Raw genomic sequence first — 27,714 nt, forward strand, 5'->3', positions numbered from 1 at the left:
CTAAGCATCTGCTGTGCTTAAAACTAAACTGTGTTTTATACTAAGTGCTAATGCACAAATAATTATTTTGATTAAATGGGACTAGAGTAGACATAAGTGCTTTACAGTCAAACTATTTTATGTGAATCTAACATCTTGTCTTTTTTATTTCTCTGTCAGTTCGTAATCCGGCCTAAAAATGAGAGACGAGGTTAAGCCCACGTGGCTAAAGTGCGCAGTTGCAGTAAAAAGCAACTCTGGAGTCGTGATCACAAGTCTTGGAACCTGATCAAGGACAAACTTTTCTCATGGGTAGAAACATGACGGAACATCCTGAAGACTCAATAAACAAATGTATAACATAAATACAATGTTGATATTAACACCTTAGCTGCGTGTAAACATCCCTCCCCAGTGCTGCGCTGTCCATTGGAACCAGTGCTGAATGGACGTCCAATGGTCGTGCGCAGCACTGGGGAGGTAGCGCTGCTGACGACCGTTGGCCGTCAGCAGCACTTAAGGGGTTAATATGAGAAATGGGTGGGAATAAAGCTTGGGTGAAACAAATTAAATGGGCGGTAACATAAGACAATGCTCTTATTAAAAGTAATAAACTTAGTATGTTGTGGCGATCATTCCCTTGGCTTGTCCAATCAGAACACACAATTTACACAAGTTTGAAACATTTGGGGGTCAAACAGACCGCCAAAAGGTATAATTGGGATAGTTAGCTAAATGAAGTAGCCTGATTGCTGCCAGAACGCTGAGAGATAGAGATGCTGTCTGATTGCTGATCAATCCACTTGAAAGCAGACTTAGAATTTTCCAAATAACACTTAAGAACCAGATTGCGGAAGAGGACCGAGGAGCCGAGGGAACTAAGAATGAGATGCTGAAGATAGACAAGGAGGGAAACTAGTATCAGAGAGAGGTTTGACGCTGGCGGTAAATCCAGAAGAGGTGACCTGTCCTGTACTAATCCTGTCCTGGACCTGTTACCTGATATTTCGTGGGGTCCAAACTCTTGGCCAGAGGGGTCTGATCTCACACCATTCTAGGTAAATATAAATGCGTATTGTGTCAATGTACCTATTCTCTATAGTCTCAATTAGGTATTTGAACCTTAGCTTTCCGGAATGATGGAGTTAGCACTGTAATTTGTATTTGAGTCACTAAATATTTCAGATAAAATTTTAAACTTAAACCTAGTCTGTGGTTATTCAAATGAAATAAATAGGCAAATGTTTTTTAATGTCGTTAATTACCAACACTAATTCAACTAAAATAGATCCATGAGTAAGGAAGGGCTTAGTAATAAAATAGGTTCAATTCTATAGGTAAACGGACATATATAAAATCCCCAAAATTGATCTCTGGCTGGGTTTTCATCAACCGGATACTGTAAGTGAGAGTGGTTTATGGGCCCGAATGTGTGTATTTTAGTGATACTTGTCCGCAGGTTGGTGTCCCGCTGGATCAACTCGACCTCAAGAGGATGAATGGATGAGTGGACCCTCCAGGATTCAAACCTTCAGCCATAAGGTCAAACACAGATCCTGTTGTGTTTCCTCCTACAGCCACCCTGCTGAAATTATGTTTTGTATTTTTACCTTAAAAAAACATTGCTTAGCAATCCCACAGCTCAGAGCCTAAAATGTAAACAGCAGGAAGACATTTATTTTCTCCAAATTGCAAACTTTGCAAAACACAGCATTGGACCATGCACTTTACTGTTAAAACTAAAGAAGTAATGCTGAAAATAGACACATCAGACTCAGGAATTGAATTATTTGAAGCCTGAATAAAATAGTGCTTCATTCATCATTTTTCCACTTCGAAACGCTGTCAGTAACTGGTGAGGAAGGAATCACTCACTGAGCTATAATTCCCCTGTCTAAACCATTCTGTCTTTATAAGGTATGTTTTCCAAGGTGCAGCAGAGACAATCTCCACAATATACAGAACACTTTCTAATAACAGTCCTACTCTTGAAATGAACGGACCAGGCACCAACCCCTCATGGAGACAGGTCTCTGTAACAAACACAGCGTCAGGCTGCATGTCCTGTGGGAAATCCTAAAGAAAAGCATAGGATGGGAGCACAGTGCTAGGGTCATCCCTGGGATGTAGCATTGTTATGCTCCTCTTGTCTACTGCAGAACAGCTTCTGTGCTGGTGCTGTTGGTGACAGCTTCTATTTACAGGAAACACCAAAGCAACTCTCCAGCAGAGTTAAATTATGGTGCAGGCGGCGTTTTTGCATAATACTCCTGCTTCTGCTCTGAAATGCAGGCCCATACACTTCTTGGTGTTCTTTCCCAGAGCAGTGAGTGCTGTCATGCACTAGGAGAAACTTACATGCCACTCTTTTTAAATGAGCGCAAGTCTCTCTCTCTGCATGTTTGGCATGATAACAAGGGCACCTTTTACAGGAATGGTGCACATGTGCACACTTACACCTTAAAAGGTACAAAGCCACCTGTAGTGTCCGGCTGGACACGTTCTAGTGTTTCACACTGTCAAAACAAACACCCACCCATCACAGGCGTCACCAGTCAGGTGACACTGTTAATAAAAGGGGCTGGGCGCACGTGCCCTGTGCCAGTTCTAGTACCCTACTACAGTGTCTTTGTACCCTCATTGCTAGGCACGTGGGCCTAGGGCTCAAGACTCCACAATGGCGATAAGTGAGCCTTGACCCACGTGTAAGGAGGAGGTCATATCCCAGTCCCATGTGGGGGAAAGTGTAGTTCACACAAAGGGCACCTCCGCACCTGCTGCTGAGCGACTGCAGCAGTAGAGCTGAGGCACACTTGGACACGCGCCCTCCAGTTCGTCCTGCATCTGAACGCATACTGACCCGACTGCAGCCCGCCACACTGACCAGCCCAGCACCGGACCAGAGGTGACCGCAGGCAATCCAATTGGCACTATAGGAGGTGAGACTCCACCCCAGCATCGCCCGGGTTAGGCGGGTAGTTTAAACCATTAAGTCCTGTGTTGTTTACAATTGGTCCTCCATTCCCGACAGGTCGTTTTCACAACGAACTGCCATTGAGAGACAGAGATTCGAAACGTCTTCTCAACCCAATACAAAGATACGAGGTATGGGGCCGCTTTGGGGAAGAAATGTATATTGATCCGATAAAAAGTTAAACAAGATCACGCATAAATCCTTTTCTTGAATTAGGATTCCTGACATAGTGACCACGACCTCCTCCTCCTCCAAGAGGCGCCGGATGGTGCACATGGAGGTATGTAGAACTAAGATACGTGCGTTTGAGCGTTAAAAAATGTTACCAACATTCTCTACATAGTCTGCGCCTTATTCATTTTAGAAATAAAACTTGAAGCACAGTACAACGTCCCCCGGTTTGTTTCTAATGGAAACACCGCCAGCCTGAAAGATACAGGTAGATTCTGATGATTCTATCATTTAAGAGTGGTAGCTTTGAGGCGTACAGGTTGTCAATAAAACTTTATTGTTTTTTTGCATCCTATACAGACAAATAACAAAGCCCTGATGAGGGTTCGAAAACTGGTTACTCGAACCTGAAACGCGTCGCCACACCTACAAGAGTTAACTATATCATTGAGTGATATATTGAAAACAAATATATACTATTTTACTCTTGATTTAACGTCGCTTTGTTTGTCTTTAACAAGAAATTGATTTGTAAACATTGATGAAATTAATTTTTAATGTTTAATGTTCTGTGTTAAGTGGATGTATTCTTGATTTATGTTTTTTTGTCAATATTGCTCAGTATTGTAATGTCATAAATGTATATCTCTTTTTGCCTAGAAAGAATAAGTTCTTTAAAAAAAGTATAAAAAAACATGAGTGATGGTATAAATAAAAGTACCGGACCAGGTCTAATGAATGCGCATTTGGTCTTTATGAAATAGTTGTATCATTAAGATACGAGGGTTTTAGGCATCTCATTTGTCTTTTCTACTCATAAAAGTGACAAGTATTGTTTTCTTTATAACATTTTTCTATCGTATAAAAGCACCGCCAGCATGGAGCACGTCACTCGAAGTGACCAACTCCACCAAGCACGCCCGAAGGGAGGCAGGATCAAGTGCCATGACGGCGCAGGCACGACTCTCTTGAGTGAAGACAAGAGGAGCACCGCAAAATCCCTGAGGGGGGGATAGTGCCCTTGAAAGGTCCCCAAGAGGAAGAAGCAAGTCCTACTGACAAGACAGACTGGCAACAGGTCTGCAGAAGAGTGCATACCGTCCCAAGAACTTGACGCAACCAGCAAGATGTCCATGTGGCGAAAACTTGAGACATGTGGCAGCACGCAACATCCAAGTGAGGACCTGGTCAAAAGGAGGAGAAGAGAGTGGCAGAACGCCACTCCGCAAAGGAAGGAAGAACAGTGGCACAATGCCACAGGGCTCACAACCACCCGAGGTGTGCAGGCGAAAAAGGAACAGAGCGACAGGACAGAGGACTCGTACCACCACATGATAAGCACACCCTGAGACACCAGACAGCCATCTAGCCAGACCGACGTCGCTGGAGACAGCCCAATGGGAGAACCAAATGTAAGCCACAGCCAGTGTGAACCACGTCTCTCTCCAATGCTTTTCCAGCATGACCATCCAGTCACAAGCATTGGCAGTCCAAGTCGGGCGGCATCGCTGCTCCTCACCACAGATGCCACGGGTGAAGAACAGCCTCAGCAAGACAAAGACATGGGCTGCAAAGTCCCTCACTCCACAAGGTCACCCAAGACCATAGATCGCCACCTTTTTGCCCAACTGTAGGAAAATTGCTGTTTTGTCATCGTCATCCAGGTGCATCATCACCCAGGAGCATCGCACCACCAGAGTAGATCCCCACACTCCAGACAACCAGAGTTCAACGAGGCAAGCCATCCAGGAACCTTCTGTGTGCCCCCATCAACCTGCAGCCTGCCAAAGTAGAGCATACCCAACCATTGCAATATCCACAATCAATCAATCAATCACAGTATTTATAAAGCACGCTACATACCTGTGAGGGTCTCAAAGTGTTGGGGGGTGAGGGGGCTGCGGTTACTGCTCGAAGAGCCAGGTCTTGAGGAGCCTCCTGAAGGTGAGCAGGTCCTGGGTCTGGTGTAGGTGGGTACGGAGGGTGTTCCAGGTCTTGTCAGCGAGGAAGGAGAAGGATCTGCCTCCGAATGTGGTCCGTTGGATTCTAGAGACGGTTGCGAGGGTGAGGCTTGCAGAACGGAGCTGGCGGGCGGGGATGTAGAAGTTGAGTTTGCTGTTCAGGTACGCTGGTGCCGAGTTGTGGAGCGCTTTGTGTGCGTGGGTGAGGAGCTTGAAGGTGATCCTCTTGTTGACGGGGAGCCAGTGCAGGTCTCTTGGGTGGGGGTGATGTGGCTGCGACGGGGGAGGTTGAGGATCAGGCGGGCCGAGGCGTTCTGGATGCGTTGTAGTCGCTGTAGGTGTTTGGTCGGAATACCAGTGTAGAGTGCATTGCCATAGTCCAGTCTGCTGCTGACGAGGGCCTGTGTCACCGTTCTTCTTGTTTCGGTCGGGATCCACTTGTAGATCTTGCGAAGCATGCAGAGGGTGTTGAAGCAGGAGGAGGAGACGGCGTTGAGGTTCCGTGATTCTGAACCCGTTTCATAAAGGTCGTCGTATCGTGACGATTTTGGTATCGGCGGACCTCAAATGACGAGTGCGGTATGTACGAGTGTTTTCGTCATGTTCGAGTGATGGATTCACTGTGTATTTAGGGATTTCGTTCTGAACCTTCGGGTTCCATTTTGTGTACGGCAGCCATTTTGTGGTTGCCCTCACATAGGCCGATGACTACGGCCGAGCGAGTCTTTGGGACACGTACACCTTTAGCTGACTTTTGTGTGACCTGAGTAAGCTGACTCCATTGCCCGAAGCTAACTTGTTGAGCCAGTTCCTTGTTCTGCAGCTGGTCAAGATAGAGATCAAAGAGCAGGACATTGCTGAGTTTATGGTACACGCACACACCCTTCTATCTTGCTTCTCATCTGTTTCTGTTCCTTCTTTTATAGCCTATTTATGGTTTGGGTTGAGGTCTTTTATTATGGGTTCGTCCGGCCTGTCCGAGCAAGAATGTTGGGCCTTCCCCTGTAATTGATGGTGGGCTGGACAACTGAAAAGTGGGCTTGTCGTTATGTGATGCCTTTTGCAATGTCATATGTGATTGGATAATTTGTAAATAATTGGTGCTAGTCAGGAATGTGATTTTTAGCATAAAAGATGATGTCTCGCAATACGATTTTGTGCAGTCTCTAGCGGATCTTTGACGCCACCAAGAAGTGTCCCGTGTCTCTGTATGCCAAGACAGGAGAACTCGAAGACTTCGGGCGTTTCCCCTGGTGCCGCTGGGTTCTTAAAACACGGTTCTTCAGCGTTGACCTGCTTGGACATGGAGAGGGAGGAGTCGAGGATGAATCCCAAGTTGCGTGCGTGGACGTGGGTGTCCGTGCTGTTTCTAGTGTAGTCGGCCACCAGGAGTTGTCCCAGGCTAACGGGGTAGGGCCGAGGATGAGGACTTCCGTCTTGTCTTGTGGTACTGAAATTCCGGACCCTGCTGTTCCACCGGTATCGAGGTCCAAACACTCGTATCACAATATATCGTTGTACCATGACGAATTTGGTATTGACGGACCGGTAATGATTAGGACATTATCCCTATGCATTTGCGTCATGATTGAGTGATGCTAACACCCTTAAATCGTGGTTTCCGTTCCGAACCCTCAGACTCCATTTTGTAAAAGGCATCCATCTTATGACTTGCCCTCATATAGTCAATTGATTAAGGCCGAGTTTGATCTGAAAGGACACGTCCACCGTAGCTGACTTCCCCATGACCTGGCCGACCTGACTCCACTGCCTCCAGCCAAACCTGTTTGGGCAGCTCCTCGCCCAGTGGCCGAGTAAGATATCATCAAGGCACAACATGCCATAAACCATTCACTACATACAGACCATGTTTTCCATACACATACACCTGTCCATGATTCTTGTTTATGACCAGTTTTACGACGGGAGGGTGCCCGACCTTATTGGTGTTTCATCGATATCTGATGGGAATTCTGGGCCTGGCGGGGTAATCCATCACGATCCGGACATCTAAAATATGTGCTGACCAGCATGACTTCGCTCTTTGTATTATTGTAGAAATATGTGTATAACCATATCATAAACTCAAGAATTCTTGCCCGCAGCTGTTATTTCTGTATATAAGGAGAAGGCTGGTTCTGTAAAAACGAACAGTCTCCTGAGAACTTACAGCCCGTGCTGTTGTAATTCTAGGACACATGTTACTTGGTTGCAACCAATAAACCTCGATCTCTGACTTCAACTAGAAGACTCTGTGTTTCTGTAGTCCAGAACAGGGAGAACCCAGAGGTCTTCGGGTGTGGTCCCCTGGCACCACCGGGTCTCTAAAAACCCGGCACCTCAGTTGGCGCCCTACGTTGGGCGCCAACTGAGGTGCCGGGTTTTTAGAGACCCGGTGGTGCCAGGGGACCACACCCGAAGACCTCTGGGTTCTCCCTGTTCTGGACTACAGAAACACACAGTCTTCTAGTTGAAGTCAGAGATCGAGGTTTATTGGTTGCAACCAAGTAACAGTCTCCTGAGAACTTACAGCCCGTGCTGTTGTAATTCTAGGACACATGTTACTTGGTTGCAACCAATAAACCTCGATCTCTGACTTCAACTAGAAGACTCTGTGTTTCTGTAGTCCAGAACAGGGAGAACCCAGAGGTCTTCGGGTGTGGTCCCCTGGCACCACCGGGTCTCTAAAAACCCGGCACCTCAGTCTAAATTCAGCTTCAGGCGGCTGTTACTCATCCACTCGGCGACGGCCTTCATACCCTCGTAGAGGTTGGTTTTGGCGGTGTGAGGGTCCTTGGTGAGGGAGAGGATTAGCTGGGTGTCGTCGGCATAGGAGATGATGTTCAGGTCGGATTGGCGGGCCACTTGTGCGAGGGGGGCCATGTAGATGTTGAATAGCGTCGGGCTGAGGGATGAGCCCTGGGGTACGCCACAGATGAGGCTGGTTGCTTCGGCTCTGTAGGGTGGGAGGCGGAGTCTCTGTGTTCTGCCGGAGAGGAAGGACGAGGTCCAGTCCAGGGCTTTATCCCGAATTCCGGCTTCTCGGAGGCGCGTTCTTAGTGTGCGGTGACAGACCGTGTTGAAGGCAGCTGACATGTCCAGGAGGATGAGGGCAGAGTTGGCGTCGGATGTCATCTGTGGCAGCGATGAGGGCCGTCTCGGTGCTGTGGAATTGCGATGAGTCTAGGATGTTGTTGTCTTCGAGGTGGCGGGTCAGCTGTATGTTCGCGATCTTCTCAATGACCTTCGCCGGGAAGGGGAGCAGGGAGATGGGCTGGAAGTTCTTGAGGTCTTTGGGGTCTGCCTTGGTCTTCTTGAGGAGGGCGTTGATTTCGGCGCACTTCCAGCTTTCCGGGAATGTCGCTGAGTTGAAGGAGATGTTGAGTAGTTGGGGTGCGATGGTAGCGTCTGCTTTGCTGAACACGTGGTGTGGGCAGGGGTCTGCTGGCGATCCTGAGTGGATGGAGTTCATGATCCTGCCTGTTTTGGCGTCGTTTACGTGGGCCCAGGAGGTCAGTAGGTTGGTGTCGTTCGGGGTGGGGTCTGTCGTGGTCGGGGTGGGCGGGACGTTGAAACTGTTGTTGATGTCGATGATCTTGCGGTGGCAGAAGGTGGCCAGTGAGTCGCACAGTTCTTATGAAGGCGGGATGTTGTTGGTGTTGGCCCTGGGGTTGGAGAGTTCCTTCACGATGCTGAAGAGTTCTTTGCAATCGTGTGTATTGTTGTCGAGGCAGGTTTTGAAGGAGGATCTTTTGGTTGTTCTGATGAGTTGGTGATGTCTGCGGGTGGCATCTTTGAGGGCAGTGTGGTTGTCCGGCGTGCGGTCTTGGAGCCATTTCTTTTCTAGCTTCCGACATGTGTGTTTGGAGGTCCGGAGTTCCTCGGTGAACCAGGCCGCCTTCTTGCTGGGGTGGTTGATGGAGGGTTTCTTAAGCGGGGCGAGAGTGTTGGCGCAGTCTTCGATCCACTGTCTGAGGCTCCGGGCGGCGGTGTCTGGGTCGGTGGGGTCGCTGAGTGGGTTCAGGGTGAGGGCGGAGGTCAGCTGGTCCTCTGTGACTTTGCCCCAGCAGCGACGGGGCAGCTGTTCGGTGCGGTGGTGCGTGGTTGTCTTCTTGAATGTGAAGTGGATGCATCAGTGGTCGGTACAGTGGAGTTCGGTGGTGGGGTTACACAAGACTTGGCCGTGGCCCTGTTGGGTGTTCAGCAGCGACCCCTCAGGACAGCCTAGGAAATGGCCCACTCAGCCCATGCAGTCACGTGGCAATCCAGGAGCATGGGCTTCGATGGAGTTCCTGGGAGAGGGGAATGGGAGAGATGCATCTGCAGCAGCTCCACGACGGGCACAGGAAGCATGGAGGTCACAGTTGAAGACTGGTCAACCAAAGACCACAGGAGGAAGCCTGAGAACCTGAGTCCTGACGGCGAGAACGTCCAGACCGAGACACCACTCTTTGAGGCTACATGAGCGACTTCGCTGTGAGTCCTGTTGGCAGTTTCTCAGCGGTGCCTTTGCATGGCTTACATGAAGCCCGCACAGTCCACACGTTCCCATGGCAGCCCAGCGGGAAGGCTCTCCATGAGAGAGGAGTCCAGTCACGAGAGGCAAGTCTGAAGTTGCTCGGCTGTCAGGAGTTAGAAGGACCATCAATATGTTGCTTCCAACGGAAGGCCTCATACACTGAGATCATCCCCAACAGCTTTAAGTTTGTAGTCCACCGGAACCTCAGCTCCGGAGAGATCTCCAGAGTGGACTCCACCACAGCTCCAGATGCACTGATACTTGAACTTTGTAAATCGACTCAAACACCGCGAGACCAGGACGGTCTGAAGTACATCACCAAGGCGGACCAAAGCATCCTGACCATGTGGTCCAAAGCTCCAGCGCTGCCTGGCTGACGGCCTGAAGAGTCTCCTTTGGTGCTATGTGTTGTTTATTTGTTTTCTTCCAGGTTGGACTTTTGTTTGTTTCTTTTCATTAAAGTTTGGGAAGGATGTAGTGTCCGGCTGGACATATTCAAGTTTTTTGCCCTGTCAAACACACACTAACACCCATCCATCACAGGCGTCACCAGTCAGGTGACCCTGTTAATAAAAGGGGCCGGGCGCACGTGCCCTGGCCCACTTCTAGTACCCTACTACAGTGTCTCTGTACCCTCATTTCTAGGCATGTGGGCCTAGGACCCAAGACTCCACACCGACCACCATATTTTGAGATCCCTGCTGACCCTGCGGAGATCTCTGTACCTTGAGAATAGCCGCTGCCGTGGTGGCTCTGCTGAAGGCCCTGAAACAGACGAGGCTTAAACCTCTCTATGGTCTCTCGTGTTCTCTTCTGCAGGGTCCCCGCCTGAGATGGACTGTTCCCATGAGGATCAAGACTAGTACTGATTTGCATGAAGTGGGTCTTTGTCTTGAAATGTAGCTGGCAAAAAGCTCAGGGCCTGATTGCTACCCAGGGTGACTGCTAGTGGGTCAGACTGTTTTCAAGCATTATCTAAGCAGCATTTGTGTATTCAATTTACCAACTTCCTATTGCATTCATTCCCTGGAACACCCACTCCCTTGCCCTGATAGCAGATAATTACCGACTGCATAAATGTTTTTCGATTACAGTCATTGCATTTAAATAAAGATCCATTAGATGCTTGCCTTGCGTACAATGCTCCGAGGCTCCTTGTGGTCAGCATGGGGTCAATTGTCTGCATGACCACTGGTCGCTTTGTTAATTGTTTCACAGTAGCTGCTAATAAGCAACTTGTAAGCACACCAAAGAAGAACTACTCTTCTCAGTGACTGTCAGTGTTCATGTAATGTTAGTGTTCTTCTGAAGCGCTCTGTTACCAAGAGAGGGCGTCCAGGCGCAGAGGGATTTAGAAACACAACTTGAAGAGGGAAGCTGGCCAGCAGATTCTTGAAAGGTTAAAGTCTTCAGTTGGCAACGATTTATAAGATGATCATTGACAGAGGCTATTGTGGGAGGTTGTCGATTCTAATTTGTTTGACTTGAGGGTGAGAAATGGCATGCCTATTGGTACATGATTGAACACGAACCATGAATCATGAAACATGTATGTGGGTGCCCTTTCCACTGGCCCATCTTGTACTTGATTGCTGAAGTAATCGAAATATGTGTAAAATAAACGAAATGAACTGCATCTACCATAATGCATTGGAGGAAGGCTGAGATAACAGGCTTAGCGAGCATTCCACATTTGCAAACTATATGTAAGTATGGTCACATCCGGATAGCCCGCAAATCTGGCCTGGATCAGGCTATTCTGGATTTATGTTCAACAGTATTTCTGATATATATTTCAAGCAGGCATGCATTTTAAATTTAGAGTGCTAGACTTGTCTCTGTTGGAGTGTGAAATATTCATTTTTTTTCCACTTGTAATTTAAAATTTGCACTGGGACATGCACTCCTGATCATTAGGAGCCCAAGAAGGCCACTACACTACATGATACATTGGTAAAGGAGGCGGCGCAAATTGTATTTTATTGCAGTGTAGCATCTAAATAGTGCTTACTACCCCTATGCAGGGCACAGAGGCACTGCGGCTTGCCTACAATGGCAGCAAGCTAACTTTGTGTAGGATGTGTGGTTGGAAGTTTCTTTCATCCTATGCGGAATTTGTTTCCATGTTGGGTGATGACCACCAGGGTGCAGTTTTCGTACTATCGGCTGCGGTGCTTAGTAATATGGTAGATGAAGAGCTGTGACAGAGAGAGACAGACATTTTATGGTGTTCAGCATGCACAGTGCCTAATTTGAGTCGGTGGTTTCCGGTGCTCAGCACTGACACTTAATAATCAACACCAGTGCTGTTCATGAGCACCCATTAAGGACACATTCATTTATGGGGAGATTAAGTGATTTGCCCAGAATCACAAGATGTTGAGCTGATGCCGAGACTCACACTGGGCTCCCCAGCTCAGAAGTCGACAGCTCTAGCCATTATGCAACATCCCTCCCCACTTTCATGGTTAGTAGTTGGTTCTGTTTTAGGCGGCACTAACAAGAGGAATGGGCTGGTGCAAGCTGCCTCCTGATGAGCGCCCCAGCACTCTTTTACAAATGAACCACTGAGTATGCAGGCAGCTTTGAGCTCACAAGGCCCTTTTAAAGTATTTGGTCCTCAGCAGGCTTGGCTGGAATTTGAAATGGGGAAAGATATCTGCTGGAATGGGCTTTGTTACTCTCTTGCCACGTCTGGATGTCATTGTGAGATGTTAAGAAACAGTGATAGGCTGCAGCTCATTGGGACCTGCAGTGGGACCACAATGGAGTCCTCCTCTGGGCCAGCAGCATGCGACAGATCTCTTCAGTTATTCAATGTCTGTTCAGTTAGTGATGTCTGTTAGTTATTGACTTGTACAGTACTGAGTGACCCATAGCATATATGCCTTATGTGTGTTTCAGATGACTAAGATATAGTCAGGGGTGTAGCTTTAGCAGTAAAATGGGGGGTGTGGGTGCTTCAGAATATCCAACAATCACGCTGGCATATAATATTAAGAAGAAATGCATGACAAGCAGGGTGCATGAGAGAGGCCTAAAAGGCAGTGGAAAGGGAGGTGAATGCAGATAGGTTGGAGTACTGAGAGAAAACACTACATTTTGTAAAACAACCAACATTGTTGAGGACATTCAAACCAGAGAGAGGAAGAGTATTTGTGTGTGTTTTTGGTCTGTGTATTTAAAAAATCCTGGTGAAATCCGACAGCTACATCACCATACCCGACTAAAAGCACATGTACCCAACTATTTATCAGAAAATACATATTTAGGGGGTGTAAAATCCCAAACCTCTCCTCCCCTGAAGCTGCGCTCCTGGCAATAGTTGACTGGTGACCACTCAGTGTTATAGTAATATTATTAAATGGGCCAGCAGTGTTATATAAGGATTGAGATTACAATATTATACCGAGGCTAGCCAGAGGTCAGCCCTTCTTGGATTAACTGGATATAGAAAGTAGTGTGCTGTCCATGTCTGTGGTTTGTAAACTTTAGATTTAACTTGAAATTGCAATGATCTTTATCATTCTGGGCTCAATATTAGCATTGAGTGATTATGTAGCTTGCTTGGAAGTAGCCATGTTTTCGCCTGTCTTCTGAAGTGCATATGTTCTGGAAAGCTCTATATCTTGGCGGGTAGTGAGTTCCAGACCCTGGATGCTTGTACTGAGAAAGCAGTGCCCCCTACAGACTTCTTATGGTACTGTGGTACGATGATAAGTGGTGCACCCTGGACCATAGTGTCCTGTTTTGTTTGTATTGCTTGATTTTAACTCGTGGGTAAAGCAGCCTTTCTCTTTCATATAATCATAACCAAGTTACTTTAACAGGGTTCTTGATGCATGCAGTAATAACATGCGACTGGAAACGGAAGGGACAGTTGAGGCAATAGTATTTATTTTATTTATACATTTATATAGCGCTAAATGAGTCGCATCTGCTTCTGAGGCATGATACAGTGAATTAAAACCACTGTACATTTAATGATTTCCTATGCCTCATCTGAAGACCTGAGGCGTATGTATTAAAAACCATTTTTAGCAAAATATTAAAGTAATGGTGTCAATGTTGAAATAGTGTCAGTATTCAGTTGAATATATAATGAGATTCTGTCTATAACGAAGCCCAGTGAGACATATTCTCGCTTTTCAAAATTAGTATGTACATTATATCTAATAGCTATAGCCAAACATCATTTTAATTGCAAAGTGAATTTTCTTTTAATGAACTATTACTGAATATGAAATCATTTAGTGTAATTTTAATTATAAGTATGTTATTACGTTTGACTTTTGCCATTGTAAGTGCACAAAATGGCAACAATATTGGTCTGACTCTATGCAGGTCAACTTAAATGTCATCCTTCAATACAGAGTAGGAGTGATTGTCTTATTTTAGCATAGCAGCCCCAGGAGCACAGGTTTGACTACGGACTCTCACTCTGACACAAATACTGTGCAGAAAGTGAAAAGTAGGTAGACTTCTGGTTCCATTAAATGTTAGGCAATGGCAAATAACAACAAATGAATGAGTCAGTGATCATGCAACTTTTGGGTTTGATTATTGATTAGAAAGGTTTTCAAACTGAATATTGGTGTAAGATTTTTTTTAAACAAAGTTTGTTCTGTACTTGCTTCATTCTTCTCCTGGGCGAAGTGCACAAAGACATTAAAATGATTTTAAGCATAAAAGAAAAAGCTGGACATATGGTATATTTTAGGGCAGGGTTGACCAAGGTAGGTCTGAGAGGGTTGTCTCCAAACCCAATATTCTGGACATGCATACAAGACAATTGAATGTGCAATGAATCAAAATTGACCATCTTTACATTACCAAAAGGCCCCCTGTGATGTAGCATGTGTTCAGACAGCCCATCCCTCTCCTGGGAGTTACACTGGACAACCTGCTCTAGAGGATAATATTTCAGGCCCAGAAACATGTAATGTGATATTTGAATGATCACACTTTCTCATTTACCCAAAATGGGAACATTAAGAAAAGACATAATCCTCCTTTTTAAGCTCCATATGAAAAACTTGGGGGCATATTTGCCAGGCCCCTGTGCCACCGTAGCATCACTTTTATTGACGCTCCAGTGGAGCAGTGTCCTGGCCGATATTAACAAGGCCTCGTTAAGCCACCCCATGTGCCCTTTCATGGCCTTGTAAATATGGCCCCCTTTCATGCATTACTCTGCATGAAAGGGGCGTTCCATGGGTGTTGCTGCGGATGCACCCAAACAACACCCATGGATTCTGACGCATTCCCAGATTTACAAGGTTTCGTGAACCTGAGAAGGTGTCAGAGTCTAACGCCTCCCCCGAGCGGCGTTTAAGTGGCACAACAAGGAGAAATACTTTTATTTCTTCTTGTCTTTTTCTCTTTCTATGAGTGCTGCATTATGCAGCTCAAATACAAGGAGGAATACGCCATCAATGATTGTTTGTGTGCAGGAAGGTGTCCCTTTCTGCACAAATATAATCATCCCTGCAATGCAGGCAGCCTTGCACCATGGTGCAAGGGTGCCTACACAGGCGCTAGGCAGCCAATTGTGTGCCAGCGCAGAGAAAAGTGCAGGGATGCGTTGTATTATTGTAAATACGACATATCCCTGCACTTTCCTTATGACACAGCTTGGTAGTTTTCTAGTTAATATGCCCCTGAGTGTGCACTTCTACAAAAAAAGAGATTTTCGAGAAACAAATCATGTTATCTTCAACAATGTCCTTTTTGGGAGGTACAGACTACTACATGGAGCATGGTACTTCTAGTAGGGTCCTTGTTTCTACATCTAGGATGCCTTTAATTAATTAGAAGGGATAGTAGATTGATTACCCAAAGCAGACATTTAAATATATTCCACAAGACATGGAAGTTTTTATTTTGATTCTTTGAGAATCAATAAGTTTTCAGATCATGTTGATCAAAAAAAGGGACATTCAGTTACTATAAAGTACATACTCAGCGTATTAAACAGACTCTTCTATAATCTCCTTTCAAACAACCCTACTTCTTTGAGGTATACTTTGCTGCTACATGAATGAGGAACGGCATGATTCTAAACATCTTTAGTGCTTAATTTGAGCTGTGGGGTCCGGTGCTCGGCGCTTGAGGCACTTTATTCTCAGCACCAGCTCTAACGACAGTCAACCGAATGGTGGCACTGTCTATCAACTTTTGCGATGAATGGACAAACAGTATCCAATATCCAAATAAAAATCAATATTATCTGCCACCAATGCCATTCTTATAGCTTTTAGTTACCTTGAGTAGTCAGAATTGTCTCACTTGTTTGAGTGAGGTGCTTATTATTTATGGTGATACAGTCATTGGCAGCACTGGCTGAGGAAACAGGTGGTGCAAGCTGCAGGGGCCTCCCTAGAATGGCCCTGGCTCTTACTTTTTCACAATTTAAGCATAAAGTAGAGATCAAACATAACAAAAAATTGAACTCTGACTTAGATGGAGAGTGCTTGCAATTAAAAGTGACAATGATCAACCTGCTCTGTGGTTCTGTGTTAAGGAATATTATATGCAACCTGTGCCAAGCCTGAAAGTGACTTCAATAAACACTATTCTGAGAAAAGTAAAAGGCAAAATACCTTACGTGTCTGCCTGGAGCGCAGTACCTCTTGACACCTGTTTCACTGCTGTTGAAGCTTACTAAGGGCCTGATAACTAGTTTGGCGGTGTGGCGCCAGGTCCGTCCCGCCGCTACACCGCCAAATCTGTGATGAGGCTGCCTGCCAGATTAGTAGATACTTCCTCTCTGGAAGGCTTTTTTGGGCGTTCCCACGGCGGTGCCTTTAAAAACAGGCACTGCAATGGGAATGCCAAAGTTTTTTCCTGCATGACATGGACTTGAAAGTCCAATCCCTGCAAGAACTGGTGTGCATGCACACAGGGGGGCACATGCTGGACCCTTTTGTTTCCTCACCACCAGAGTTTACATGGAGGAGGAACGCCATGTAAATCCTGGCAGAGAGGAAATGTCTAATATTCTTGGCGGACCTGTGGTAGTCCCGCCAAGCTTATGATGCTTCTACACTGCCTTAGCACCCACATCACCTTATAGGGTGCTCGGGAGACCGTCACTGGCGTGTTCCCGCAATTCTGGTGGTCCTCTCAGGGCAGCCAGGCAGAACAGTCCAAGTCCTACTCAGAGGGGTGCTATCCACTAGATTTAGACCTCAGCAAAGCAACAAACAGCACAGTAGTTTGCTGTAAAGAACATACTTTTCTTATGAAAATAAAATAAAATAGAATTCTACTAAGTGCTTAATTTGAGATGGTGAATGCCGATGAGGACCACTGGCACTCATTTTTGGGTACCAGTACTTTTTTTCCTCATCAGACACTTCCTAACAGAAAGAGAGGGAAAAGCACACAAAGGGGAAAGAAGGAGGAAGAGAATGACGGACAAACCATCTGAAAGGAAGAACGCAGGAACCTGAGGAGTGGGATAAAGTGGCAGGAAGTGTTTTGTGGTTGATTAAGGATACATGAGTTGAATTCCAGATTAGGGGCCTCATTGTTTGCCATCTTGGCAGGTATTTGCGCTGCCCTCAGGCTTCTGAACTGAGCTATGGGCACCTGCACGTATTCTTTTCAATTTGGGTGCGGACCCTACTAAATACTACGTGCAAATTAAAAAGTATTTTCACATCTCCACCCCAAACAGACAACACACACATTCACCTGTAAGCACTGCTGTTTCTTTTACTTTCGCCTTGTTAATATTTTGACAATGATGTACCTCATTTCCACACAGAATCCCAATTGCAATTTGAATTTGTGGCCAGTGCTCTGTGTGCTCTGCAGAGAGGCTCAGGATTTGATGACCATGTATTCTGAACACCTTTCTTATCTACTGACAGGCACTGTGAGAAACTCTCACTACCTTTAGCCTCTACTCCAGAGGTCTCAATTGTGGCCAGTTATAAACACCTGGAAGCGACTCAGTTCAAACTGTGCACTATACAACAGTAGTATGCTACACGAAAAAAATACAGAAACACAGCATCCTGGAAGTAGCTAACACTCCTAGAGAATGCAAGGTTTAGTAAAACACATTAAATATAAACAAGATCGAAACCGCAGACATGATTTACCTTAATGTTTTTTACGCTCATTGTTCAGAAATCGATCAATGTTTTCTTGTTATTAAAGTTTAGGACATGAACATATATGGGCAGATAGTAACCCGTTTCAATGTCTGTTTCTAATTACTACTAGGTACAAGACCTGTAGTGATACGGCCCACTTAAAGCCCTGAGTGTACCCAGTAAAGACTGGGATTTCTCATAACTCAGTATGTGACAATCTAGTTTATTGGCTTGTGGGCAGCATGGATTAGGAGGGTGCAGACAAGTCTTAATAACCCTCTTTCTCTCTTAGATTGGAGTGTTTCCTTTTAGCAGTTGCCCGGCTTTCTCTTGTGGTCTCAAATTGGAAATTTACATGCCGGACCTAAATGAGAGAAAGACAATGGACAGCCCTGTGATGGACGGACTGCTGGACAAATGTTTCAGACAATGGAGCTAGGAACCTGGCACTTTGCCCACCTCTAAATTGGACGGTTGATCCATGGCTTTAGCAGATAAGACAACCACAGCTTTCTTCGGTATGTTCCACATCTTCAAAAACCAAAGATTACACCCCACATCCTATTATCACTTAACACGCTGTAGCACACGGATGGGTGCAGAATTCTGAAAGAGGTGTTAGTGAATAGGACCGGATTTAGGGCGGTACAACCGGTGCACTTGCACCTGGCGCTGACTTGGGGGGGGGGGGGGGGGCACTGTGTTTAAAAACAACTATTAGTTTAAAAGCATGTGAACTTCCTTGTGCTTCCAACAGTTTCCAGGCAACAATACAAAATATAAAGATAACTCTGGTGATTACTGTTCCTACTGGTGAGAGATTGGAATTATGTCTAGTGGCAGTTTTGACTCATAACATAGCGTGGAGGTATAATGTATCTGCTGCACAGAACGTCTGCCATGCAGATCACAAAACTGAGTGTGAGCGAACTATGAGTAGTGCGATAAAAATTAAATATATGTCAAGGATAAGCTGTGGAGAGATAAGGTGCACTGTTGGAGAAAGGAGTGAGGGTATTCATGGAGCAGGAGGTCATGGTAGGCACCATGAGAGACTGTTTCACCATGTGCCACCAGCGCTAAAGTGAATACCCATAGATACATTGTTGGTGTAATCTTTGAGAATACATCTACTGGAAACCCGTGAATTAATTTTTAAAGAATTATCATTTTTTATTGTTCTCAGGGATAAGCTATCACCTTTGACAACACTTGAGATCTTCGAAGCCACAACCTCATTGGCTTGCATCTCACATGTTATGTTATATGTTATGTTATAGGCTGATTTGTATCGCGCACTGTTAGTCAAGACTGTCCATCTATGACCGGGTAAGAATTTCTGCTGCCCTGGACAAAGTGGCATCTTGATAACTGTCACCCTCTTCCAGGCAAAGGGATCACATTTGTGTTTGCTCCACCAGAAGCATTTCATTCTCACAGTATTCTGACTGGACAAGTTGTATCCTTCCATGTCATACTTGAGGGAACTACTTTTTATTTGTCACTGAGCTCTCCCTGGACGAACATGTGTGTTGTTGTTCTCGTCCCCTAATCTGCCATTTTTATTTAAGAGGTATTCATTCAAGGTAACTGTAGCTGCAAAGTGCTATCAGTGTGCATGCTTCATTCTTATTTCTTTCTCACACTTTGCACATGCCTCATTTTAACTTTCCCACAGCTTTCTTTTTGATTCCCTTCAGCCCCTCCCCAATGTTCCCCACTTCCATCCCACTGCCTGTGTAATTTTTTTAACATTTGATTTATTATTTATTTATTTAGTAGCAGTGGGCAAGCCAAGAAATTAACAGAGGTGAGCCAGAGCCGAACCAAGGGTCTGGCTTGGCTCTTAGAGTTTTTGCATGACTCGAGCCCTGAAACCGTGTGCGATATAATTCATGCAACAAATATCACGTAGAATATTATATAGTCTCTTCAAAATTAAAAATTGTGTATGTCTTTAGCAAGTGGATGTTTTGACATTAATACATTACATTGTATCACTGCACTGAGAAATACCATTCCTGTCCTCATCCACACGCCGAGAACAGTGTCACTAGTGAACCAAGAGGCAAAATTGTTTTTATGTGAAACCTGATTGTGCCCGGATTATTGTAGAACAACAGTATGATCTATTAAATCAAACACAATCGGTTTTTGTTCAGCTTGAATTCTGAGCTCATATATTTACAGTGATTTCATACACGAAGATGAGGTGAAAGGATTTTGGGTGAAATAAAAGACCGCACTGTTCAAATGGGGAAGCAGCAATTTCTTCAGGTTTTGTGGTTTCACGTTGCACCAATCAGTCACTAAATCGTTATCCATTTGTCTCTCTATTTTGTGCTAATGTTCTGTTTTTATATCATTGTGCACTTTTCAGTTATTCTATATAACGCAAACCCGACCCGAAGCACATTAAATGAATCCCAGTTACAATACACAAGGCCAATGTTGTTTTAGGCAGAGCAATTTTCCCAGAATCACAGGATGCTGAGCCGACATTAAGTCTGAATTCCTGTTCCAAAGTTAGCAGCTCTGATCATTAGGCCACATCCTGGGTAGAGAGACAGTGGCAGGCAGTAGCCATATGAAATCTTAGCTCATTATGGGCTCGAGGTTCCTGCAGGAACTTGAGGTAAGCCCGAGCCAGACTTCAGGCTCGAGCCTAGCGCAAGCTTTCAGTGGTTTCTCCACCTTTATTATTTACGATGGCATGACAGCTGCACAGTGTTGCCAGACTGCTTGCTCCTTTTTAGGTTTTGTTAGACAGCGCATGCGCTGTCTCTTCGGGACCTGCTGTAATGGGTTTGTATTCATCAAGTCCATCCCCTTTTTTGCCATTGATTTTCATTTGCCTATGTCAGTGTCCTTAAAAAATGCCTGCTTGCTAGTGGTCAGTCCTGCCTCTTTGTCCTTCCTTTCTCTCTTCTGTTCCTCCCACAGATCAGGGACTTACTACTGTCTCATTTCACTCTGGTTCTTTATCTTTTCTTTGGGGGACTATTTTTTTCTTGGTTCCCTGCTCTGTTACTGTTCGTCTGTGTTCAGCCTCCGTGCCCTACCTGATTATATTTAAATATAGCATTCTTCCTCCGACCCCTCTTAACACCACAGTTGTGTTACTGCTGCTTCCTCTGCCGTGCCTCCCACTCCCTTGCTTGTTTTTTAGGTCTCGCCTTTTCCATTCCGAATGGAGAGAATTCAAGTGCTCAAAATACTCGTCAAACCAAGGGTTTTTTGGTGCGGTTTTCTTCGAGTTCACGTGGCCACAGGCACGCGCTTTTGGGCCTTAAACTTTCACGGCCATCTGTTCCCCAGCTCCAGCACCTCCCCTCTCTCTCCCCGCACACAGCCTTACTTGGATTTCTCCTCCCCCTCCCCAGCCAGCTTCCCCCAGGCCGTGTTCCCTCCCACCTTTCCTCCTCTCTGTCCCTTCTTTCATTCACAACTTGTCATTCATTTCAGTTTCCTACAGTTTATTATTGTGTACATCCCAACATTTGCTTTCTTTCGTCTTCTAAGTTGTTTGTGCCTCCACATGTTAAGCGCCAGGAGACCCTGTTGGGTTGCTGCGCTATTGTGTGTGTATAAATAAATAAATATAACGTTGTTTGGGGCGATTAGCACGCTAGGCGTTGAATGGCTTAGCAATGTGCCTTGGTTTGTGACCGCCTGCGTGCCAGTAAATTTTGATTAAAATAAACTGCAGCATTTTTCTTCCAGTCGAGCTGTGAGTAATATTTGAATCAAGTTTAATGTTACTGTTTGAGGAGTGAACTGTGAGTGCCGGGTTAAGCTCTGATACGTGCAACAGCGGAGGCACTTAAGCAGCGCTAAAGAGAGATAAAACAGGCGTCATGACGGGAGTTAAGTGGGGCAAACAAAAAGCCTGCAGCGATTTTAAACTTGCTCAAATGCTAATGTGGTTTGGTTATTAACTGACCATCCAGGCTCTACTTCGATGTGCAGCATTAAAACGGTTCTTAAATTGAAGAATTGTTGTGACAAAGTGACTGGCAAAAGAACGACGCAGAGTGGAAAAACAAAGTGCACAATAAAGACAGGAGGAAGCACACACCACTGAAAACCGAGTCCCCTGGGAGGCAAATGAGTGATTGCTGGCAAAAATGACCCAGTCGCGTAGCCATTCATTCTTTGGACGTCTAGAAATAGCATTCACTGAGGCGTTGCTTAACAGCACCAAAAGTGTACAGTGAAAAGAAACTAGACATCTGAGGTTTAAGGTGGTACATCAAAAGTGATAAATAAGCGAAAGATCTGTAAGGATAGCAGGCAAGAAAAAAACAGGAGTTGCTGAAAGGAATGGATCAAACGCAGGAATTACATTATGGAAGCAATTTTCGTTTTGGCTTTTTAACTCCATGCGCGCTAGCGGAATTCCGCTCCTGTGCTGGGCTTTTATAAATCGCACTTTACGTGACGAGCTGGGCTCGTCATCAGCGTGCGAGGAGGCTACGCCATGACGAGCCCAGCTCGTCATCAGCGTGGAAGGGGTTAAAGGTAAACATCAAATGAGTCAGTCATCTCTCCGCGCTCAGTCACGCCACTTCTCATTCTGTCGGCCACGGCGGCGGCACTCGGGTTGAATGCCTTCGGATCTGAGGGCACTGAATAATTGATGACTCAGGCAGGCCGGTGCGGGAGGTCTGCATGAGTACGCAGAAGCCGACCGCGTGCACTCGGTTTTGTTTCAGCGTTGGTTTCGAGGTGACTTCCTGCCCCTGAGTCACTGATCTGTTGTGTATCTAGAAACACCCGTGTTTTTGCTTCCGCTTTCGGTAAACCAAATCAGGATTTTCACCGGGCACTTAAGGTCACAATGTCTGTGCTGTCATCGAGAGAGTCTGAACCAAGCGCCGATAACCTCCCGGTCTGCTGCTGATACTCATTTTGTACGTCACTTTCATTGATTCTGCGATGCATTTTTTAGAAGGTGGGCGCTAGAGGGTGCACAGATAATAAAAGACACTGCCTGCAGCACAACACTGGTATCAGTTTCAAGATAAGCTATGGAGTCAAGTTTCCCACGGAACTAGACAGAGAAGTAAACTAATTAGCATTGCACTGCTTAAACTCCTGACTACGTAACTGTAAGCACTAACAACACAACAGGCCTATGACAATTACAAGCACATCGTTTTGGTAATTTTTTCTTTAAAAATATACAATACAATAAAAGCTTAGATTTGGCTCAGGACTGCTGCCTGCAGACCTCCTAGGAATGTGGACCACAGTTTGGGAACCACTGCTCTACTTAGTAACAGATGTGCACCCCTGATCTGAGTACTAATCAGGGCTAGACTGGCCTTAGGGGGCACCAGGCGTTTTCCAGGTGGTCCAGAAGGGTGGGCGGTTTTTGACCGGTGGGGGCCGTTTTTAGGTCTCGCCTTTTCCATTCCGCAGGAATGGAAAATGGAGAGAATTCTAGTGCTCAAAATACTCGTCAAACTAAGGCCTTTTCTGTGCGGTTTTCTTCGAGTTCACATGAATCACGTGACCAAACAAGCACGCGCATCAGCCTCCCTCCCTTCCTCCTAATTGCATTTTTTCACGGCCGCCACCACATCAAAGGGCTTCTCCCAGCGTGCGCTCTGCGGCATCTCCTCCCCTAATTATTCATGGCTGGCCGGCCGTACTTTCAGTTTACCAGCCGCTCATCTTCTCGCTTGCTACCTCTACACCTTCTCCCCTGTATCTCTCCACTTTATAAACTTCGATTTTTCACCTTCACTGTTTTCTGTCCCTTTCACTGCACTCTCTCTTACCTTTATTTTTATTCCTTTCTTTCTCTCACTCTCTTTCATGATTCCTCTCTTTTTCTCTCTTCCCCTCCTTTTCATGCTTCCTCTTCCGTACTTTCAGTTTCCCGGCCGCTCTTGTTTTCCTACCCTTTGTGTCTCCAAGATAACTTGCTATGATAGAAATGCATCGGGATTGATGTAACAATACGTAATTGTTACAACAATGCTTCAAATACAAAACTGCAGTCATATTCCTTGGCCCGCTTTAAATGTAAGGACACATTAAATTATGCTGAGGTGTAATACAGCCCCCTACGAGTGGGACAATGTAGTCTCACACAAAGCAACTTTGACAGTCAGGCGATCGGCTGGTCAGGGTCACTTACCATGGTCAAAAGGTTTGTAGATCTGTTCTCAGGAAAAGTCTCGGTGTGGGCTTCGTGATGATTACGTTTAAGCTGCGTTACCATACCATACATACCATAATGGCTACCTTCTTTTTAGGGCAGGGAAGGAGGGATACAGGATAATTCAGATTACAGGAGTGGGCAAGTAAATCAGCATGAAACAATCAATGGACACACCGATATACACGTACACATAGTAAGGTGTTTTTGAGAAGTCCATTTTTGAGAGAACTGTGCAGTTTACCGTAATGTAGCTACGGTTCTCAAGTGAATGTGAACTGTTTGTGGCTGCAATTACATACATACCCAAGGGAAATCAAACCAGCAGAAAATGAGGGGTGGGTAGTACTGGGGGTAAAAAGTGACCACAGATTTAGATTAATATAATACAGGGCAGCACGAGGGCCCCGCGTTGCAGTCAGAGATACCAGGAAACAGTCCTGTAAATTTACGGCGGACAATATCTACAAAAGGGAAATGTCTTGAATAGACCAACGCATGAAAATGTTGATAGAAGGTCACTTGTCGTCCTCCACAGCCCCACCGTCTCATGTTGCATTCCTGCAAGGAGGGGGGTATCTCTTCTTGTAATTTATAGCGCTTACTACCCGTGTAGCGCGGCGACAAGGAACATTAAGCTTCCAACTATAGGCATAGCGCAGAGGGGCCCCACTGCTTTAGGGGTCCAGCGACCAGCCCATGGCCAATAAATACATCGTAAATATGGGAGACTCCCGGACCCTCATTCCGTTCTGCAGAGGGACGCGTCATTTTGCATCACGCCACTTTCCCCAACAGGGATGTTCAGAGTTAAAGCCAGCCAGGGAGCTGGACTGCTAACCTTTATCATTGTCATGCTAATGCAGGTCGTGAAAAATGCCTCCGTGAAGGAGGCGTCTCGGGCCCGTCAAGGCATTCCTTCGGCTGAACGCCAGATTCCCCATGAGCATGAAATCCTGCGTGGTGGGAAGAGCTCCGAGGCACTCTGAGCGGTCAATATAAAAGAATACCAACCGCAGCCAGCATGACTCCACATAAAGCACCGCCCTGCCCGCTCCAGCAGCACTGCAACGATTCCCTGCTCTGGGCTGGAGTGCTACAGGCCCAAGGGGGAGGTGGTGGGGGGTGTCATCTTCAACTTGCTGCAGTAGCAGTAGAGTTCTCGCTAGGCAAGGTCTAAGGGGCACTAACGATTAATACAACACGTCAGCAGCAGATGAGGCAAGTTAAAATGCTACATGTCGTTTTAGCGCGATAGGAAGCACTACTGTCTATGGTTCTGATACTGGCATTTGTATTGCACACATTCTACCACCTTTTGGTACCTTCGGCGGTCCAGAGGTTACCATAGTAGACCGTGAACTGAATCTGCTTTTGATGGCGTGCTACGGTTGCTGATCGCAATCCACAAACATCTGGACCAGACTGTAAATCAACATAAGACTAGGAAAACACTCAAACCACCACACTGAGGCCACTAAGCAATGGTTGAGCTATTTTAGCCCTCCATGCTTTGAAAATAGCCATTTGCCCTGCAGCCTACTGAGGAAATGCCAGAGTGGGCAGTACAGTCTTTGCAAAGATTTTGACGAGTTGGTGGGGCTTACACTTGCTTGCATTACTCCTGACTTTCTTCTGGAATGCAGGGGTAAGCCATAAATACAAGGGTAAATCACAGTAAAATCTCAGTGAATTGAAACTTACTCAGTGCATACAGACGTCACTCAGTGCACACAGCCCTAACTCACACTGCACACAGGTCTCACTCAGCGCACACAGCCTTCAATCACACTGCATACAGTCCGCACTCAGTGCATACTGCACACACTCAGTGCACACTGCCCTAACTCACAGTGCACACAGCACTCACTCAGTGCACACAGCATTCACTCACTCGCACTGCACACAGTGATCACTCACACTGCACACAGGCCTCACTTAGTGCACACAGCCTTCACTCAGTGCACACAGCCCTCACTCACACTGCATACAGTCCGCACCCAGTGCATACTGCACACACTCAGTGCACACTGCCCTAACTCACAGTGCACACAGCACTCACGCAGTGCACACAGCACTCATTCAGTGCACACAGCTCTCACTCGCACTGCACACAGGGATCACTCACACTGCACACAGGCCTCACTCACACTGCACACAGGCCTCACTCAGTGCACACAGCCTTCAATCACACTGCATACAGTCCGCACTCAGTGCGTACTGCACACACTCAGTGCACACTGCCCTAACTCACAGTGCACACAGCACTCACTCAGTGCCCACAGCTCTCACTCGCCCTGCACACAGGACTCACTCACACTGCACCCAGGCCTCACTCACACTGCACACAGGCCTCACTCACATTGATCACAGGCCTCACTCACACTGCTCAAAGTCTTTGATTGCACTGCATACAGGCCTCACTCAGTGCATACAGCCGTCACTCAGTGCACACAGCCCTAACTCACACTGCACACAGGCCTCACTCAGTGCACACAGCCTTCAATCACACTGCATACAGTCCGCACTCAGTGCATACTGCACACACTCAGTGCACACTGCCCTAACTCACAGTGCACAAGCACTCACTCAGTGCACACAGCATTCACTCACTCGCACTGCACACAGTGATCACTCACACTGCACACAGGTGTTACTCAGTGCACACAGCCCTCACTCACACTGCACAGAGGCCGCACTCACAGTGCACATAGCCCTCACTTACACTGCGCACAGGTCTCACTCACACTGCACACAGGCCTCACTCACACTCCACACAGGCCTCAATCACAGTGCACACAGCCCTCACTCACACTGCACACAGGCCTCACTCACACTGCACACAGGCCTCACTCACACTGCACAAAGTCTTTGATCGCACTGCATACAGGCCTCACTCAGTGCATACAGCCGTCACTCAATGCACACAGCCCTAACTCACACTGCACACAGGCTTCACTCACACTGCACACAGGCCTTACTCAGTGCACACAGCCCTCAATCACACTGCATACAGTCCGCACTCAGTGCACACATCACTCACTCAGTGCACACAGCTCTCACTCGCACTGCACACAGGGATCACTCACACTGCACACAGGCCTCACTCACACTGCACACAGACCTCACTCAGTGCACACAGCCTTCAATCACACTGCATACAGTCCGCACTCAGTGCATACTGCACACACTCAGTGCACACTGCCCTAACTCACAGTGCACACAGCACTCACTCAGTGCACACAGCACTCACTCAGTGCACACAGCTCTCACTCGCCCTGCACACAGGACTCACTCACACTGCACCCAGGCCTCACTCACACTGCACACAGGCTTCACTCACATTGCATACAGGCCTCACTCACACTGCACACAGGCCTCACTCAGTGCACACAGCCCTCATCACTCAGCGCAACCACAGCATCACTCAGCACCACCACAGCATCACTGAGCACCACTACAGCATCACTGGTTCAAATATGTTCTCTCAATGTTTCAAGCTTTATTACAAATGTCCCAAAAAATCACTTCTGTTCTTGGATTTTCGTCACTGAACATAATCTTCACAAAAGTTATTTACAAAAGTTTAAGCTATTGCCATTAAAAATTACAATCACTTTTATTTAAGTATTAATTATTTAAAAAAATTAAAAGCCATTGTTAATTGTAATATCAATACATCTAAGTCACGTCAATACAAAACATGTGACATTACAAATACTAAAAGTGTCACATATGCTAAAGTTAAAATTATTGGCATTGTAAATCACAAAACATAAATATAAAATGTCATTTACAAAACCAATAGCTCCAACTTTCCTACTGCGAGACCTATT

Source organism: Lissotriton vulgaris, chromosome 10 (assembly GCF_964263255.1).
Source record: "Lissotriton vulgaris chromosome 10, aLisVul1.2, whole genome shotgun sequence".
In the NCBI taxonomy this organism is placed as follows: Eukaryota; Metazoa; Chordata; class Amphibia; order Caudata; family Salamandridae; genus Lissotriton; species Lissotriton vulgaris.